Below are 13,935 nucleotides of genomic sequence, written 5' to 3'. Positions count from 1 at the left end.
CCAGAGTTGGAATATGCTATTTCTCCTAGCATATTCTGATATCCTGATATCTTCTAACAGAGTACTATTTAGAAACTAAGATATGTATATATGTTGTGTACAATATGTAATATTGTATATATATGTATTGTGTATCTATATTCTTATTTCCATCTCTATATATTTAAACTATGAGTTCACATTGATAAGTCTAATTCTTAAGGGCCAGTCTACTTTTCTTCCTTTCCCTGTTTGTAATTCCCACAGTGAAATATCCTCAGTATTTACTTATTGAATCAATTTCCCCAAATTCTCCAAAGCGATTAATTGCCTGTATCCATGATGCCCCCTCCCCAAGCAAACATTCTTATACTTCACCCCACTTGTACCCAATTGACACTGCCCTTCGACCCTCTTCCCTGTAGATACCCACCTTACTCACCTAATAGATTTTGGACTGAATTGTTCAGGAAGAGAGGGATTCGGGAGGACAGGAAGGCAAGCAAGGAAGTAGTCAGGTAAGCAAGCAGGCCTACATATTTACCTCTGAGTAAAACTTTCACATAAGGATAGTTTAACTTAGAGGAGAATTTGAAGAGTGAAGAATGTTGAATTCTATGACAAGATAGTGGAGATTATGTTTGAAGGAAGCAAACCCTCATGATAATCTTTAAATAGTAAGGGAAATGTAAATACTTAAAATTTAACATGAATTAGGTTTTTTCTTCTAAATATTTATGTCCATAATTTTTAAATTAAAATAAATCACATCACTTAAGCTAGAGCCTTGCTATTCAAGGTGTGATCCACAACAAGCTGCATCGGCATCTTCTGGGACTATGACAGAAATACAGAATCTCAGTCCTAGACTTCCTGAAACAGAATCTGCATTTAATAGGATCCACCAGGTGATTCATCTGCATATATAAGTATGAAAAGCACCGAGTTTGAACATTCACCAATTACTAACAAAATCCATCTTGGTCTCACCTACAAAATGGAGGTAGTGAAAGTCCATCTCCTCTAGCCCCGGAAATTGGAGATAAAAATAAATACTTCATTTAGCTCACTTCGTATACTATTATTTTTATTCATTCACTTCCCTCTTCCCTTCCTATCTGTCTGTCTGCCTCCTTCCCCTTCTCACTTGCCTCTCTCATCTTTAAATATCTAGGCTCCCTATATAGGTGGTAAATACCTTTAGAATAGGAACTATTTGCTCCATAAGCTCACAGTTTATTGGCCAGATAGGAAAAAGTCTGGCTAGTGATTTACAAATTAACTTCTGAGAGAATTGTATTTAAAGAGTACAGTGAAGTAAAACCCAGTTAGACATCTCTGCTTTCAGAATTAGCTTCAAATGAGAGAACTAATTATTTTCCATTATTTTTCTTACTGTGAAATGTTAACATTTCAGTTCTGAAATTAGACAGATCTGAATTCAGGTATCAGTCTTCAACTTGGTGGCTGTGTAAACTTGGGTGATTCTCTTCAACTCTTTAAACTTCCATTTCTGTTTTTGGAGTGCTTAAGCTCATGAGCTTTGGAATAAGAAAGTTTAGTTTTGAATCTTGCTTCCTCTTCTTAGCTATGTAGACTCGGGCAAGCTGTTTAACTTCTTTGATCTCCAATGAAATACAGACCTACTTCAGAGGTTTACCATGGGAAAATGCAGGTTGCCTAGCACAGTGCCTTGGCACATAGAATATGTTCAATAATTGTTAGATCAATGTTCTTTTCTCAATTTTAAAATAAGTATAATTATCTGGATCAAAGATTCTTGTGAGAGCTTAGGTGAGATAGCACAGTGTCTAAAAAGCATCTGGCACAAAGTAAGTGCTCAGTAAATATTAGATATGATTGGTTTATAGGGTTGTTGTGAGGATCCAATGGGATAAACTAGTGTGACATTAATAATCAGTATTGTTCCTTCCAATTAAGGGCTAATTCTCACCTTGAGTTTCAAAGAATTTTGACTATATTGTAACCTGCAATTTTTTAAGCCATTATATATTTTACTTAATCCCTATACTTATCACTGATTTTTAAGCTAAGATGATACAGAAGGCAGAAGTTGAGCATTTCCACTTGGACCTGGCTTGGTAATGCTCCTTCAAGTCTAAGATCCTAGTCTTGAAATGGCCAGCACCAGCCAGCTCTTCCCAGATGAGTAGCTAGCTGAATTTAGACTGTAAAAGGGAAAAGAAATAGCAGGTGGAAAGAAATGTTCCAAAATTTTTGTTAAGATAAACGTCAAGAACTACATCTGCCTAGGAAACAACTTCTTTAAAGGCCATGCAAAGGATAAAAGGAGGAACAATGGAAAGAGTAGCATCCAATTGCTATGGCAACTGGAATTTTGCAAATAAATATTTCAGCATAGCTTGTTTCTCAAACAAACTGATCAATTCTTTTTGTTATTTGGCCCTCCTCCTGTCTCCTCGCCCTCCTTTCTTTAGTGTACACTCATTCCCATCATACCTTGGAATGAACGGAAAAGTACTCCTTTTTGACCCTTCTTATCTCTCCGCCCCCGCCCCGCCCCCACACACAAATAAACTAAAATCTGGCAATGCACTGTTTGTTCAAACACTGAGACAGGAAGTGTCCCTATTTTTATATCAGGAATTCTGTCCCTTCGTGAGTGTCATCATACCGTGCTTTTGGGAGGTATGGTAAGCCAGAAACCTTTCCAAAATTCTGACAGTCAAAGCAATAAAGTTCTTATGAGTCACCAGATTTCTCTAAGCTTCCCTATCCCAGTGTGCATGAGGGAAATGCTGCTCTAAATTATAGGAAATGGGCAAGATTTGGGTCATTTGTATTCATACTCAACTGACCCAGTTTGGACCCAGAGTCCTTCCAGCCTAAGCCCTCACTGGTCTCCTATTCTTTAGCCAAACACGTCTACTTGTTCCTGGCACACATACATCTGTGCCTTGGCTCTTGCCATTTTCTCTGCCTAGAATGCCCTCTCCCATCCTCTCCATTTCCTCTTGTTTTATCTAACTCTCATCTGTCTTCTTATATGTCTCAAATAAAAGAGCACCCGTTCTATAAGCCTTCTCTGATTTCCATAGCTGTTAGAGATTTTGCTTTTCTTATTTGTGTTTTTTTCTGCTCTTTGGAGTTATTTGTGTGCATATTTCATCCCCACCCCATCTTGCAACCCCCCCACACACACCCACTAAAGAGATTTAGCCCCTTGAGAGCAGAGAATATATATTCTCTTTGATTCCCCGTAGCATCCCAAACTATAAGTGGCCTTTTTATTTACATATATCCCTCCCCAACCCTTGACTTACAAGCTTTTTTTATACCAAGGGCCATGTCTTATTCCTATTACATACATAGCATTTAGCTCATTGCTTGGCACATAACTAGTGCTCAAGAAATAGAGGTTGAAGTTGAATAAAAGTAGATGCTTTGTTTGAAATGAATTAATTTGTAAAATAAAACTCTAAATTAGTGGAGAAAACATAGTATTTGAGTAGTTACAGGTATATGGAATCATTCATTCAGTAATCAGTAGTGAACCAGAAAAATAAGAATCTTGACATCATGGAGCTTACGTTTTAGTAGGACATGCAGAGAATTAACAAACAAACGAATAAAGAAGATAAATTCATACTGTGATAACTGCTGTGAAGGAAATACACGGGGCAATGACATAGAACCACTTAAAATAGGTGTTATTTAAAGTGTTATTTGTAGGATTTCTCAACCTCTGCACTATTGTCATTTTGAATTAGATCATTTTTTCTTGCAAGGAGCTGTCCTGTGCATTGTAACATGTTTAGTCGTATCCCTGGCCTCTAGGCTAGATGCCATTACATATAACCCCTCCAGTTGTGACAATCAAAAATGTCTTTAGACATTACCAAGTCCCTAGAGGGGCAAAATTACCCTCAACTGAGAACCACTGTGTTAAAGTAATGCTTCTTTGATTTGAGACCTGAAAGACAATAAAAAAATAAACCTTCAAAACTAGTGAAGTGTATTCCAGGTGGAAAAGTAGATTACAGCACCAAAAACAAACAAATGAACAAACAAAAACCGCACACAAACTACAGTGGTTGAAGATAATGAGGAGAGGAATGATATATGATGTGACGGGAGAGGAAGTCAAGGGCTCAACCATGTAGTTGTTTTAAAGTCGTATAAGGAAGCTCAGATTTCATTTTAAAGCAATTGTGGACAATAAGAATTTTAAGCAGAGATGTAACACAATCTGGTTTATGTTCCTAAAGATCACTCTGACCATAATGTGGCAAATGGCAAGAGTAGAAGAAGGAGACCAATGAGCAGGCTATTGGAAAAATCCAGGTGAAAGATGATGAAGCTTCAATCTGGGGCAATAGTAATGGTAATGGAGATAAGTGAACAGATTCATGACGTCAAAGAAGTATAAGACAAATACTACCACATAAAATTAAATACTACCAGCTCAGAAGAGGACAACCAATGAAGTGGTAAACCAGGCTCCTTGCTCTACCTCTCATAGGTCTGCATGGTCTATTGTCTCTATTTTCTATGCAGATGAGCTTCTGTGTATCCACCAAACTTCAGCTTCCATATGGTTTTGATTTACCATGACCTAGCCTCTACAGTACCTTTTTGTTCAAGCACCCACCATTAACTAATTGCCTTATTCTCTCAGCTACTCAATACAAAATTGCTGGGATTGAAAATCTGACCAGTCTAGTTTGCTTAGGTTGCTTTCTTTTCTAAGGGACTTGGGAAGAATAAGTTCACTAAAGATGAAATACAAGTGAGAAGACAATGATTGCACCATCCACTAGAGATGGCAGGTTTATTTTTTAAAAAATCTACACTAATTTTTAAAAATATTTTTAGATTGGGTAAATACACATAACACAAAATTTGCCACTTAACCATTTTTAGGTGTGAAATTCATGGAATTAGGCATGCTCACAATGTTATGCAACCATCACCAATATTCATATCCAGAACTTTTTCTCATCCTAAACTGAAACTCTGTACCTATTAAATGATAACTCCTTTTGCCCCCTGCCCCTAGCCCCCAGTAACCTTTATTATACTTTCCGTCTCTATGAAATTGTCTACCCTAGGTACCTCGTATAAGTGGGATCATATAGTATCTGTCCTTTATGACTGGTTTATTTCATTTAGCATAATGTCTTCAATTTTATGCATGTTGTAGCATGTATAAGAATTTTATTATTTTTTAGAGCTGAACATTCCAGAGTATGTATATACTACATTTTTGTTTATCCATTCATCTGTTAGTAGAAATTTGGGTTGTTTCCACTTGTTAGCTATTGTGAATAATGCTGCTATTTGTACATGGGTATACTAATATCCATTGGAGTTCTTTCTTTCAATTCTTAGGAGTATATACTGAAAAGTGGAATTGCTACATCATATGGTAATTCTAACCTAACTTTCTAAGGAACTATCCAACTGTTTTCCACAATGGCTATATTATTTTTCATTCTCACCAGTAATGCACTGACACTTGTTGTTTTCTGTTTTGTTTGTTTGTTTGTTTGTTATTTGATAATTGCCATTCTTGGTGTGAAATAGTATCTTAAGGTTTTGATTTGTCTTTTCTGGGTGGTTATTTATGTTGAACATCTTTTCATGTTCCTCTTTGCCATATGTGTATCGTCTTTGAAGAAATAGACATTTCTTCAAAATAGATAAGTCTTTCGCCCATTTTTGAATTGGGTTGTTCGTTTTTTGTTGTTGTTAAGTTGTAGGAGTTATTTATATATTCCAGATATTTACCAGCTATATGATTTACAAATATCTCATTCTGTGGATAAGATAATACGGGTGTTTTTGGACATTTGATATTATTTTATATTAATTTCAGGTGTACAAAATAGTGGTTAGACATTTATATAATTTATAAAATGATTCCCCCTTACTAGTCTAGTACCTACCTGGCACTATACATAGTTATTACAATATTGTTGACTATATTACCTATGGTGTACTTCACATCCCTGTAACTCTTTTATAACTAACAATTTGTACTTCTTAATCCCTTCACTTTTTTCACTCAGCCCTCCCAAACCCCTCTCCCATCTGGCAATCACCAGTTTGTTCTCTGTATCTATGAATCTGTTTCCATTTAGTATGTTCATTTATTTTATTCTTTAGATTCCCCATGTAAGTGAAATCATATGGTATTTGTCTTTCTCTGTCTTACTTATTTCACTTAGCATAATACCATCTAGGTTCATCCATGTTGTTGCAAATGGAAATTTAGTGTCTGTTAGGCAACTGCTGTAAAATAAATTCACCCAGATCAGCTCTAGCTTTGTTCTAGCTTGTTCCAGAGGTCTTGGTCAAGGTGAGACTGGCTTTAAACAAGTTTATATCTAGTCCAGAGAACTCCCTGAGAAGCTCGTTGTGTTTCAGATTTACTCAGATATTTCTTTTCCTCCTCTGAGGACAGAGGATCAAGGCACAGGAAGCCATAAATAAGAGAGTCAAGGTAAGACTAGAAATAAAAGACTGTCTTATCCTTATCCCAGACTATATTGGGTCATTCTGTCATATTTCCTTAGTTAGTCTGAAAGTTTCTTGGAAGCTACCGCCATATACATTTGAAACTAGTATTCTATTCAGTACCTAGCACATTAACCTTTACATAGTAAATGCTCAATAAATTGTTTATTGGCTTATTGATTGATTAGCAGTTCCTATTTTTATAACATCAAATCATGAAGCAGTCTAAATTTTCTCATAAAAACAATAACACATTGCATTCCTAACTAAGTATATGATATCAAGTAGATTTGAAAAACATTTCACTGAGGACATATTATGATAGGAAAGGTAAAATGATAAATTTTAAAATAATTTCTCAACACATAGTTATGCTTATAAGAAATTTTTTTTTTAGGTAGAATTCTAATATAGCCCCCCAAATTCCTGGCACCTGGTATATTTTCTTTAGTCAGGAGGGTAGAAAACCTAAGCTAGCATAGGCCTCTCACTAGTCAGGCAGTTTAGAGTGCCTCAAAAAAATCAGAGGTAGAGAAAAGTCTCAAAAATTTAGATATCTGGGCAGAGCAAATAATTTAAACTGAGAAAAAAAATGAGAACTAAAGTCATCTTAAAGAAACTATTAGGTTTGGTAGAAAGATAATTTTCATAAAAATATTAAAACTAGTGATAACCATATTTTCACTAAAAGTAAGTTTGAAGAGAAGAAAGAGTAGAAGTCAAGTTCAGTTTAGAACATGGGACCTGAAATTATAAAATACTTTGAGCAGCCACAAAGTGGAGCAGAGAGAATGGCAAATGGGCAAAGAATTTTGACTCCTAAATTTGTTAGTAAGATTTTAATTATATTTTTGGAATATTATTTTACCTGCTTTTTATTGAGATGTTTGACATATAACATATATTAGTTTCAGGTGAACAACATAATTTAATATTTGTATATTACAAAATAATCTCCACAACGCATTGGTTAACATCCATCACCATACGTAGTTACATTTTTTTTTCTTGTGATGAGAACTTTTAAGATCTACTCTCTTAGCTACTTCCAAATATACAAAACAGTATTAGTAACTGTAGTCACCATGCTATACATTACATCCCCAGGGCTTATTTATTTTGCAACTGTGATTTAGTTTTGTAGGGTTTTTTGTTTGTTTATCTGTTTAAGAGTCCATATGTAAGTGAGATTGTGTGGTATTTGTCTTTCTCTGTCTTATTTCACTTAACACCTTTAAGGTCCGTCTATGTTGTCAGAATAGCAAGATTTCCTTCTTTTTTATGGCTGAATTATATTACATTGTGTATATATATACATATATGTTTGTATGAATATATATACATTTGCTACATTTTCTTTATCCATTAATCCATCGATGAACATTTAGGTTGCTTCCATGTTTTGGTTATTGTAAATAATGCTGCAATGAACATGGGGATGCAGAAATTTTTTGAGTTAGTGTTTTTGTTTCCTTATAATAAATAAAAATTGAAATTGCTAAATAATATGGTAGTTCTATTTTTAATATTTCGAAGAACCTTAATTCTGTTTTCCATAGTGGCTGCACCAATTTATGTTCCTGCCAACAGTGCACAAGGGCTTGCCAACACTTGTTTCTTTTCTTTTTGATAATAGCCATTCTAACCGGTATGAGATGATATCTCATTGTGGTTTTGATTTGCATTTCCCTGATGATTTGTAATGTTGTGCATTTTTTCATGTACCTATTGTCCATCTGTATGTCATCTTTGGAAAAATGTCTATTCAGATCCTCTGTCCATTTTAAAATTAGATTGTTTTTTTTTTCTCTTGAGTTGTATGAGTTCTTTCTATATTTGGAATACTAACCCCTTATCAGATACATAATTTGCAAATATTTTCTCCCTTTCCGTAGATTACCTTTTGATTTTGTTAATGATTGCCTTTGCTGTGCAGTAATTTTTTAGCTTGATGTAGTCCTATTTATTTATTTTTGTTTTTATTGCCTTTACTTTTGATGTCAAATCCAAGAAAATCATTGCCAAGACTGAAATCAAGGAACTTATCACTTACATTTTCTTCTAGGAGTTTTATGGTTTCAGGTCTTACATTCGAATATTTAATCTATTTTGAGCTAATCTTTGTATATGGTATAAGATAATGGTCTAGTTTCATTCTTTTGCATGTGGTTGTACAGTTTTCCCATCACCATTTATTAAAGAGACTGTCCTTCCTCCTTGTATATTCTTGGCTCCTTTGTCATAAAGTAATTGACCATATATGCAGGGGTTAATTTCTGGGCTCTCTATTCTGGTCCATTGATCTATGAGTCTGTTTTATGTCAATACCATACTATTTTCATTACTCTACCTATGTAATATAGTTTGAAATCAGGAAGTGTGATGTTTCCAGCTTTATCATTTTTCCTCAAGATTGCTTTGGTTATTTGTAATTCCATACAAATTTAAAGATTGTTTGTTCTATTTCTATGAAAAATGCCATTGGAATTTTGATAGGAATTCCACTGACTCTGTAGATTGATTGCTTTGGGTGGTATGGACATTTTAATGACATTCATTCTTTTAATCCATTAACATGGAATATCTTTCCAGTTTTTGTGTGTCTTCTTCAATTTCTTTCATCAATGTCTTATAGTTTTCAGTGTATAGTTTTCACCTCATTGGTTAAATGTATTCATAAGTATTTTATTTTTTACATAATTAAAAAAATGTAAATGAGATCATTTTCTTAATTTCTCTGATAGTTTGTTATTAGTGTATAGAAATGCAACTGATTTTCATATATTGACTTTGCATCTTGTAACTTTACTGAATTAATTTATTAGCTCTCACAATTTTTTTGATAGAATCTTTAGAGTTTTTATATATAATATTATATTTATTGAGGTGTAACTCGATACCAAATGAGTGATGAAAGTAGAAAATCCAAAGGCTTTGGATTTGTTAGTTTTGAGAATTTTGAAGATACTCAGAAAGCTGCCAAAGGAATAAATGGAAAAGTCCTTAACAGAAGTCAAATTTATTCTGGTAGAGCACATAACAAAGTAGAAAGACAATTTGGATTAAAATACAAACATGAGCAAATAAAACAGCATAAATTCACCAGGTGCAAGAATGCTAAGCTTTATAAAAAAAAAATTAATGATAAATGACTGAAAATTCTACCTTTGGTACAACCACTAGTGCCAGGGTCATGATCGAGGCTGGCCACAGCAAAGACTTTGCCTATATTTGCTTTACGTTTCCTGAAGAACCTAATAAAGCTGTCATGGCAATAAACAGAAGAATTGTGCTCACCAAACCTCCATATGTAGCTATTGTACAAAGCAAAGAGGAGCATCAGGCTCTCTTCATAAAGAGCTATATGGAGAGAATGGTGGTTATGAGAGCTGGAGGCAATCCTATACTTAACTCTCACAAGGCAGCAGCAATATTAGCAAATAACTTCATGCCAATTCTTTCTCAGCTTTAACATGGGAGTGCACATCTTTGTAAGCCTGTGGTCAGAGCCAAACTTTATCTATCTCAGAATAGATGCTATGCTATCCACTCAGCAGTAGCAGCACCTAAACCATCATTTAGCACCTGCAGACCACCACAAGTTCCAGAAGTCAAGTCAACCTATCAGATCTCCAGTACAACAACCCAGACCATGGCTATTTGCCCTCACACTTCTGCCTCAGGACCATATCCAAATAAAAAATTCAAGGAAGTTACAGGTATTTCAGGTTTCATAGCCTTCTAAACTTTAAAGTAGGAAGACCAGCATCCATCCAGAAGCCTGTCCCTGTTTGTATGCAAGGACATGCATGGTATGTCAAATATATCTGTGTTGGCATCAGCTACTACTCAAGATGATCATGGTGAAAAGCCAGTTCTTCTGGTTCAATCCATTCACTCACCTATGGCTGGGGAAATCTCTGGCATACCGTTGGAGATGGATGACACTGTAATTCCATATATGCTCAAATATCCTGAGTCTCTCCATGTCAAAGTTGATGAAGCCATCTTTAGTCTACAATCCAACCAAGCTCAAAATACTGTCCTGAAACCTACTAACAGCACTCCCAGTATTTGATTTGTGTAAGATGAAATTCCTGCTTGTAGAAATGAAGGCTCTAAACAATGGAAAATATAAACATTGGAGAAAAGATTTTTAAGGAAAAATAAATTTATTCTTTTTTTTTTAATGCCTACAGCATCTGGTCTTCCTAGGTGGTCTCCCATCCAAGTACTAAGCAGGCCTGACCCTGCTTAGCATCCAAGATCAGATATTGGGCTTGTTCAGGGTGGCATGGCCATAGACCATGGACTATGATTCCAGTGGGACATGAACCTAGAACCTTTTGCATATAAAGCAGACGTGCTAACCGCTACACTATGGAACCATGTCCAAAATAAATTTATTCTTTATTAAGAAACATCAAGACAATTATTATCTCCTTTTTCTTAATAAATTTACTTGTAGCAAGAAAGCAGAGGCAATAAAAATTAGTGTAATGAAATTCGAGCTGCTTCGAAAATTAGAAGGTCCATAAACGTTGCAGTCGATGATTACAGCATTTATCCTATGGAAAGCATATTTTAAAATAATAGCTGACCCAATATTTCTTCCTTTCACTTTCATTTTCCTCTTTCTCTGCATATGCAACTCTTATATAGCAATTCAAACCAATTACCATATCTCATATTCCTTTAACACCTCTGCCCTTCATTGGTTCAGGAATGGGCATATGACTCAAGAACAGATATTCAAGGCTAATTAGACTAAGTTGGGGACCTTTGTTCCAATAATTAGGGAAATCTTTTCTACTAATTGGAAGCATATAACTCCAGAACCTGTTAGCAGCCAGCATGGCAGCAAGAAAGGAGAACCCGCCTAAGGATGAAGTCATTACCAAGGAGGTAGACATCGTTTGAGCCCTGGATCAAGCTCCATCAGAAGCAAAAAACTGACTGATATGTGAACCAATAAAATTGTTTTGTTGTTGTTGTTGGTTGTTTGTTTGTTTTACCAGTTCTGGTTGGATTTTCTACCATTTGCAACATCAAGTGTCCTAACCGATACAGATAAGTTTTAATATAAAACTGCAGAAATTGTGTTTCTTAATACAAAAGCCTGTATTACAACTAGATATTGAAAGATACAATTTTAAACTCTAACTGGTAGAATGTTTGATACTCTTTTGACATCTCATTACTTCATACTTTATTGACGAACTATTCAAAAAAATTTGTCATAAATACGGATTTTAAAAATCTATTTAAAAATCGTTTTTTACAATAAAACTAAATGACTGTAACCCCAAATCAATTAAATGGTTGCAGAGGATAAGGGATGTGTTTCCATTTTTTATTTTTTGCTTTTACCCAAATTTGAGTCAAATGTAAACATAGATACATTAAAACATTTGCTTGATATTTGCTAAGATTTATATGAAATGGATGTTCATGCTTCCGTTTATGCAAAAACTGGAAATAAGGAAGTGAAAGGTGGCTTTAAAAGTGAACTATAGATCAGCGATCCCTAATCATTTTGGCACCAAGGACCAGTGCTCCTATGAGAATCTAATGCCTGATGATCTGAGGTGGAGCTGAGGTGGCAATGGTAGGGCTGGGATGCTGCTGCAAATACAGATGAAGCTTCGCTAACTCGCCCACTGCTCACCTCCTCCGTGTGGCCCAGTTCCTAAAAGGCCACAGACAGGTACTGGTCTGCAGCCTGGGGGTTGGGGTCTCCTGGTATAGATAAAAGTTAAGCAATATAAGTCCAGGTAATATAAGTGTCATAATATTGATATATGCAAAATATTTGGAAGCATGGACAAGGTATAATAATGCCGGCAGAGCCAAAGAGGAAGTGACATTTGAGCTGCCTTAAAAGATGAGATGGAATTCACCGGGCAGAGAAGAAAACCATCATACTATGCATAAGTAAAGGCATGTCTTTTTCAGAGTCTGTTGCATAATTAAACTTCCTCCTGTAGGTCTTAGAAGCAAACAGCAGAAAAATTGCCTATTATTATTCTGTTCCAAGGTTGATAACAATCAAGGCAATGTGGGAGATCAATTGGAGGAGGGAGATTCTAAAATCCTGGAGATCTGAGATGATATTGTGGTTGAGCATTGAAAGAGAACCAAGAGTTATAGAAGAAGTTGTTTAATGGCTGCAACAGTGAGAGATAAGGAGTGGTTGAAGATAACTCTCAGCAACTAGGTGGATGATACTGCCATTCTCCAAACTGAAACACTTAAGAGAAGCAAGTTTGTGGGCAATGAAGAGAATATACTCATTTCTTTCACTTTTCTGTCTAATCTAGGCAAAAGAGAATTTCCCTACAAGGATTACCTATAGTTTAGAAAGTTGACTTTTATCTCTAATATAAAATTTAAATTTTGCCTCTTTTAAAAAAAAATTAATTGCTCCATGATATTTCATTGTATGGGTGTTTCATAATTTATTTCACAAGTTCCTTATTTATGGTTATTTGTCTATAGCCATGCTACCTTGAACACGCCTGATCCTGTCTGATCTCGGAAGCTAAGCAGGGTTGGGCTTGGTTAGTACTTGGATGGGAGACCACCTAGGAAGACCAGGTGTGCGCTCGTGCTCTCTCTCTCTCTCTCTCTCTCTCTCTCTATATATATATATATATATATATAAATGGTTATTTACACCATTGTCTACAGAGAATTTTAAGTTTAAAAATTGTTGCTGTCTATATTTCTGCAATAGGCATGTATCATTAAATTAGTTTTTAAACAGTAAAAGAAAAAGCAATGATATTGATGTTTTGAGTAAGGGTAACTAGAATCATGGTATCATTTATCAGAAAAAGGGAAGTCAGAAGGATATACTTTTACTTAGGACAGTATTAGAGGTTCTAGATGAGCAACTAATGTCTTCAGTTTGGAACAGGTTAAGTTTGATACACTCAGGTGAAGAGGAGGAGGAGGAAGAGGATTCTTTTCTTTCTATATCTTTCCATCCCCCAAGAAAATCATCAGCAAGTATTGTTGATTCTACTTCTAAGGTAGTGTATGTGCAAAAGTTGGGGAATTGAGGTGGTAGGGACCTACCTGAGTGATGAGGAAGCAGAAGTTGGGTATGGTTCTCCTGCCTTCCTAAGGCATCTTTTCAAGTGCACAAGTTTCTGTTAAGCGTAAGCATAGAATATCAGGGAAGAGAAAGAGATCAGCATTGCAAAGGTGAGGATTGCTTGTTAGCATAAGATCAGGCACCTTCCTGCCAGCTTTATTGAGATACAATTGACAAATAACAATGTATAAGTTTAAGGTATACATTGTGATGATTTGTTACACTTATATATTGCGAAATGTCTATCACAATAAGGTTAGTTAAAACATCCTTCACCTCACATAATTACCATTTTGTTGTTATGGTGAGAATAACGACTTTCAAGTATATGACACAGTATTATTAACTGTAGTCAG

At 35.2% G+C, this 13,935-nt stretch overlaps 1 pseudogene; it reads left to right on the top strand.

The window, feature by feature from the left end:
* Positions 1-12,970: 12,970 nt before the first annotated feature.
* Positions 12,971-13,086, top strand: LOC118604885 (annotated as a pseudogene).
* Positions 13,087-13,935: the final 849 nt, after the last annotated feature.

Source organism: Rousettus aegyptiacus, unplaced genomic scaffold (assembly GCF_014176215.1).
Source record: "Rousettus aegyptiacus isolate mRouAeg1 unplaced genomic scaffold, mRouAeg1.p scaffold_m13_p_6, whole genome shotgun sequence".
Classification (NCBI taxonomy): Eukaryota; Metazoa; Chordata; class Mammalia; order Chiroptera; family Pteropodidae; genus Rousettus; species Rousettus aegyptiacus.
The sequence above is the reverse complement of the archived record's forward strand: the minus strand, read 5'-3'. Positions and strand labels throughout refer to the sequence as shown.